This window comes from Rutidosis leptorrhynchoides, chromosome 11 (genome assembly GCF_046630445.1).
Source record: "Rutidosis leptorrhynchoides isolate AG116_Rl617_1_P2 chromosome 11, CSIRO_AGI_Rlap_v1, whole genome shotgun sequence".
Classification (NCBI taxonomy): Eukaryota; Viridiplantae; Streptophyta; class Magnoliopsida; order Asterales; family Asteraceae; genus Rutidosis; species Rutidosis leptorrhynchoides.
In genome coordinates, this window is record NC_092343.1 from 300396371 (window position 1) to 300403650 (window position 7280).

The window sequence follows — 7280 nt, forward strand, 5'->3', positions numbered from 1 at the left end:
CTACAATGGAGACACAACCAAGTCTCTATGATGAAGATATAACACCAACTGATTCACCAGTTGTGTCTTGATCCTCCCTCCCACCTCCAAATGATAATCTTGATACGCTTCAAGATACATCTATTAATACAACTCCGAAAATTTCTGCTGAAGTTCACACATACCTATTTGATAATGTTACTTCAGAACAAGAGGATCATGGCTCAACGTCATCAACGGTTGATGATTCAATGGATACCACTAATGTAGGACCTCTTCCACAAACAAACCGATGGACTAAAAGTCATCCAATTGATCTTATCATTGGTGATGCTACTGCTCCAGTGTTAACTCGAAGGGAAACTCGAAATATGTGTTTATATACTACCTTCCTTAGTAAGATTGAACAAAACTCGGTGGCTCAAGCCTTACTTGATCCAAACTGGGTAATATCAATGCAAGAAAGGATATGTCAATTTGAACGTTTGAAGGTATGACGCTTAGTTCCAAGACCAACGGGTCAAAAACCAATCGGTGTTAAGTGGATCTTTAAAAATAAGAAAGATTCTGATGGGGTTGTGGTTCGAAATAAGGCACGACTAGTGGATGTCAAAAACCGCTTTTCTTAATGGACATCTTCAAGAAGATGTTTATGTTGATCAACCTGAAGGCTTTGTCGATCCTATTCATCCGAATCATGTCTACTACTTGGAGAAAGCTTTGTATGTTCTAAAGCAAGCACCGTATTGCATGGTACGAGACCTTAACAAAGTATTTGCTAGAAAATGGCTTCTCTCGTGGAACGATTGCAACAACACTCTTCATCCGTAGAAACCACGGTCACATTCTCTTGGTTCAAATTTACGTTGATGATATTATTTTTGGTTCCACGTCCCCGGCCTTATGCAAGGAATTTGGTGACCTTATGGCCAACAAATTCAAAATGAGCATGCTTGACCAGCTTAATTTCTTCTTGAAGGTTACAAGTCAAAAAATTACCAAATGGGATTTTTTATCAGTCAAACCAAGTATATCAATGATATGCTAAAACTATTTAAAATGACTACTTTAAAACCCATGACAACCCCAATGAGGAAATTGCTGGATGCTGACGAAAAAGGGGAACCCTTTGATATAAGGCTTTATAGAAGCATGGTTGGTCTTTAATGTACTTAACAGCGAGCAGACCGAACATTACACTTGCTATAACGGTATGTGCTTGTTTTCAATCGAACCCAAAGAAATCACACTCCAAAGCAGTGGTTAGAATTTTTCAATACCTAAATGGTACACCTAACCTTGGAATTTGGTATCCTCATGGATTCGATTTTAATCTCACTGCTTACACAGATGCTGATCATGGAGGTTGCTATGTTGATAGAAAAAGCACATATGAATCAATTCAGATGTTGGGAAATAGACTAGTCGGTTGGTCATCCAGAAAGCAAAACTGTGTATCTTTATCAAAAGATGAGTCTGAGTATATTGCTGCAGCTGACTGTTGTTCACAAGTTTTGTGGATGCAAACTAAACTATTAGACTATGACTTTAAGATTACTAAGACCCCAATTTACTGTGATTCACAAAGTGCTATTGCAATAACTAGCAACCCAGTCTAACATTCCAAGACCAAACACATAGATATTCGTTATCATTTCATTAAGGACCATGTAGAAAAGGGAGATGTAGAATTATACTTCGTGCCTACCAAAGTGCAATTAGCTGACATGATCACTAAACCTTTAGATTAAGTTAGGCTAAAGTTCTTAATTCAAGAAATTGGCATGGTGGATTATAGTGCTTAAACTTCCTTAGTTCTCTGGGAACTTATTCCTGGGATCTTGTGTTTAGGGGGAGTATATACTTTCTAGGGGGAGCAACTGTCTTCTCATGCTTTAGATATCATTTTTCAAGGGGGAGCTGTTATTTTTTGTTAACTCCCTGGGTTTATATTTCAAAAGTTAGGAAAGGGGGAGGTAACTGATTGATATCATGTTTCAAGAAGGAGTTATTATATTATCTTATTGAAGTATCAAAATGCTGATTTACTTACTTATATATCACATTTTGAGGGGGAGAAAGGGAGAAAAAGAAAAAGAAAATTGATTTTGAAAAGTGAAATCATAAAATCTTGTGTTTCAAATATGAAATTATTCACTTTGGCTTGTATACATAACAGTATGCAACCCGTTTTCAATAATTGGCATCACTAAAGATTTGTACTTTGTACATATTTCTAAAATCTATAAGTACAAATCTTGATTTTAGAAAATTAAAAAAAAAAATTGGAAAAGTTAAAATCCAAAAAGATTTGAATTTTTCACGAATAAATGCTATTCATAGCATCATACCGAATCTGACAACAAAACAGTGCAGATTCGGTAAGTCTCAAAACTGTTAAAATTCACTCAGAAATGTTGTTCAAAGAAAGATTTATAAACTTGTGTATTTCCTGATATAGAGTTGTCAAAGTTTGAAGGTTAATTGTTTAAAATTTGGAAATGGACTGCATTCGGTATTTTTAGGCCCATTCTTTAAGGCCCAATTTTGACCTAATTTCAGTATCTATAAATAGAAGGGTCAAAGTCAAAGACTCTTACACTTTCTTAATTGCCTACCGAATCTGATTATCATATCGAGTCTTTGCTAAACTACCGAGTCCGTCCTCTATTTACTTCAAATCTTTGGTAATATCTTGTTTAAATCAAGTTTATCATTTACATGTCATAGATCTGAGTTGAAAACATACATATAAACCAGAAAAGATATCATCTTACTTGATTTGAATGATTAATTTTGAAAAACTTTGAACGAAACCGAATCTGATATGAACTTCAAAATTAAGATTCAATCTAAATCCTGTGATCATTTGCAATGAAACAAAGTTTATCTAGTGGTTAAGATGCTGATCTATCAATAGACTGAGTCTGATTGCATGATTAATTGATATTTTGATGGATTCTGTATATACCGAGTGTGTTCTTGCTACACTACCGAGTCTGTTCAAAATGTTAACATGATTATCTGATTCTTTTGTGCTTTAAATTAATTCTGGTTATGAAATTGAGTGATATATGACTAGATATGCATGTTAAAGTAATAATATATGAATTTTGAAGATACCGAATCTGGTTTTTGGTTTGATACTGAGTCCGACTTCTGGTACTTTAAAGTTGGATGATTTTAATTTGAAATACTTGCATGCTAAATCTAGTTCATCAGAGTGGAAAGAAAAAGCATATTTGGTTACTGAATCTGCAATATTTCATGGTTACCGAATCTGCTATTGAATTTGACAAATTGACTAAGTGTTGTTGGATTTTTGGTTTTCATATTTGATTATTCATGATCATTTTAAAATGAATAGAATTTTATTTGAATATCATGATTGTCAAATATGTGTGAATAAATGAAATAAAAGATTGTTATAAGTTATAAAATCCATAAACATCATAAAACTTTAAAAAAAAATAAAATAAAAAGGACTTCAAAGGAAATAAGAATAGAGATATATTCTTTATGATAATATATTTTGGTCTTCTATTCTTATTAAACAGCTAAATGGCGAACAATCACTTTATCAATTATGAGACCAACATTCCTGGTAATTACTGGCTTGCTATTCTGGAGAGGCATACATTATGGGGTGCTCTGAGCAACACAGTTAGTGTTCTAAATGCATACTTGAGCCTTCTTAACAGAACTATCAAGTTTGTTGAGGCTACACAACCATCTACTGCTAACCCACAGGGAGAACATGATAGATTTGAGTTTCTACTCAGAGGGGTTAATGGTTTAAGGAGTATAACAAAGGCTGATTTCAGGAGGATTTTTGGACTTCCTCTTGTGAACAATGCTCCTGCATTCCCCTCCACTCAACAAATGATGAACTCTATCTTCCAACTAGGTTACAGTGGAGATACTAATGTTACACCGGCTAAGTTCCAAAAGAAGTATCTATACTTCTGGTGGTATGTGATCTACTCGATCCTCAACAGGTGTCTTCTAATGACACGAAGTGGATCTGATAGCATGCATGTCCCAATGCTAAAGCTATTCTACTCTTTTACTAGAGTGGAGAATTCAGATTATGCAGAACTTTTGTGGGATCTGGTACACGCCCAAGTGGATAAGTCAAGGAATGCCTATGTTCCTTACGAAAGGTTTTTCTGTTTGTTTATTCATGATGCTATAACTGCTTGCAGAAATGAAAATATTCCTGTTCCAGGTACACAGGGAATGCCAATGGTTCGCTTTGGGGAGGTAAAGATGAATATCCCAGTGATCTCTGATAGTCGTAACTCTGCACCAATTCCAAATTGGTTGGTGAATCTAGCTAATCCCTTAGACGCAAGAATGCATACTTACTTTGAGGCGGTAGGAATACCTCTTCCGAACCCGGTACAACAACAACAAGTTGAACCGGCCGCGGTTCTAGCCGGAGAGGTTGTAGAGGAACCAGTAGTTCAACCACCCAGACCGGCTAATCCTCCACTTAGGATAAACCTAAAACGACCTAGGGCAGTTCAATAAGCTCACCCTATGAGGATCAGAGAGCCTAGTCGGCTTAGGATTGAACCCACCCTCTCAACTACACCTGAGGGAAGTGACACTGATTCATCGGAAAAGGAGTCATCTTCTAAACAAACACAGAAGCGGACATGTTATATACCTGATGAGATGATTTAGACTCTGCCAACCTAACGCGTAACTAGATCTAGGTTTATGACTCCAATCGTTCACCTACCAGTTACTCAAAACATTGGTGGTGCGTACTAAGACTTAGAGCCAACTAGGTCACCCTCACCCATTTCCGTATCACATCCAAGAATAACAATAAGCCCTACACTAAATGAAGCGCAAGTTTTGGTAGACAAGAGATCTAAATGCACGGATGGTAAAAAGACCAATCAGCCCATCCAACCTAATCATGACTTAAGTATAAATCGTACAATGAAAGATGCTTCGGCATCTCATAAGGAAGTAAAGTCTTCCTCTGCAGTAAAGTCTGTGATGATTCAATCGATTGATAACCTCAATCATTGAAGTCCAGAACGGCCGAAGGGGAGCCGAAAAACCTTGAAAAGGCACCCTGCGTATCGGCCGGAAATCCTCTTGATATACTTCATCTAAGTGATGATGTATTGCCTCAACGTACAACAGGGCCTGGAGGTCCGGCTTATCTTGATGAGGGAGATCTGCCGCGTCCCATGGAAACGAATCAACATGACATTCCTTCGGGAAATTTATCAGACTTCCAGCAGACTGTTCCTTTGGATCAAGAAATTGATTCATTGGTTCAAACCACCTCTCTTTCGGATCTTGAAACTCATGGTCTGGAGGATGAGTCCTAAACTGAAAGAGATGTGTCACCTCATGGTACATTGATGTCTTCAGGAGTCGGGGATGAAATCTCCGCGAGAGCTAAATCGACGGGTAGTTCTTCTACTCTGTCAGAGTCCTATGAGACCAAAGTCATGGAGGCGGATAATTCAAGCGAATCTTCGCCTGTGACAACTTCGGTTGTTACCCAACCTCCATCAGAATGGGATATCACGAATCTGACTAGTAGTATGTATATCCCTACATATAAGAATAATACCACACAAATATCCTTACCTACCCTCACGACAAACCAAACACTTCCACCGACATCACATTCAACAGATGCTGCTGCTACTGCTGTTCCCATTGTTACTTTTCCACCATCACGCCCACGTTCACCAAATTATTATGATGCTTTAGAGCAAGAATATTTTAGTCGTATGTTTCCTAGAATAAATCTTGATGTTCTTCGACGTACTTCGCTTCAAGCTATGTTTTGTGCTAGATTACGACATCCACTTACTTCCTGATCTTCTCCTCTAAGTCCTCACCGTGATGATGAACATGATGATTCTGATCCTCAGAATAGCCATGAGGGGAGATAGGAGTAGATTGAGAATTTCTTACGGTGAACATTTACACTAGGGGTGGTGGTGTGAGGTCTGCTTCAGCTTCACAAGCTCAACAGGTTCATACTGAATCAGAAATGGTTTCTACTCATAATGCTGATATTGAAAACATGGAACCTGAGCAAGTTATCATTCCAATTATACATTCTGGGGTTAAGAGTGGACCGGTAGACGAGGATTTGAACTTAAGTAACTTTTATCTTGAAGAAACAGATGATGATGGGTTTGTCATACTAAGTAAATTATCTTCTTTATCTACTATTCTTGAGGATGTGGAAATTGTTGGTGAAGGGAATCCTGATCCAGTTACTGAAAGTGATGACGAGATGGATTCTACTGATGAAGATGAAGATGATTTGTACGTTAACCCAAATTTAGATGACTTATTTGATCATATTGAAGATGACAATGTTCTAACAAATAATACGACAAATCCTACTGATCAATCATCAAATTGTACACCATTATCGAGTTCAAATCTGACAAATGTAAATGAAAGTTCAACTTCTGGTACATCAACATCAAGTTTTACAGTGAATTCATGGTTCAAGTACAGCAACAGTATATTCTTTAAGAATTGGGATCAAAGACTACAATTGGGAGTTGAACATGATTTCATGATGTTAAGAAACACATTCATTGAAGAAAATGCTTACAAGATCTTCCGGATTAACGAGACTCCGAGAAGTGAAAGGTTTACCTATATTGGTTCAAAATTACTTCCTGCTAATGAAAGAAACTGGTATTGATTTTTGTGCAGGAAACACATTAACATAAATGAAGATGATTTGTGGTTTCAGAGAAAGTATCGTCTGTCATAAGTATTGAATATTACTCGGGTTGGAGTAGAAATAAGTGAGAAAAGAGACGTCATCAGTCAGTTCCATGTTATTAGAGAAGATGAGAAGGAGTACAAGTTTATAGAAGCCGATTTTCAAAATCTGGATATGCTTGACATCATTCACATGTACAACTACCTCAGTATCATCACCAATCGACCTTTTGCTAAATCTCAAGCTTTGGAAGCTGTGAAGAGATATATGATGGAGAAAATGAAACTGATGAGACGTGAGGACTTTCAAATCGGTCTCGAAGCTAATAGGAAAAAGATTCGAATAACCTGTCCGGATCAATTTACAGAGGGACTGGAGGATATAGGAATGTTTCAAATGCAATTTGAACCCGAAGGGTTTGTGTTTGTGAATTCTCAGAAAGAAAAAGTGTTCATCCGAACGAAAGAGTTAAACAAATATTCAGATGGTACACTCAAGGCTGAACTGAAGTATCTTAAATTTCGTCAAAGCAAGGTTGATGACATTGGCATGAAAATGGGTCTTGGAGAGTTCA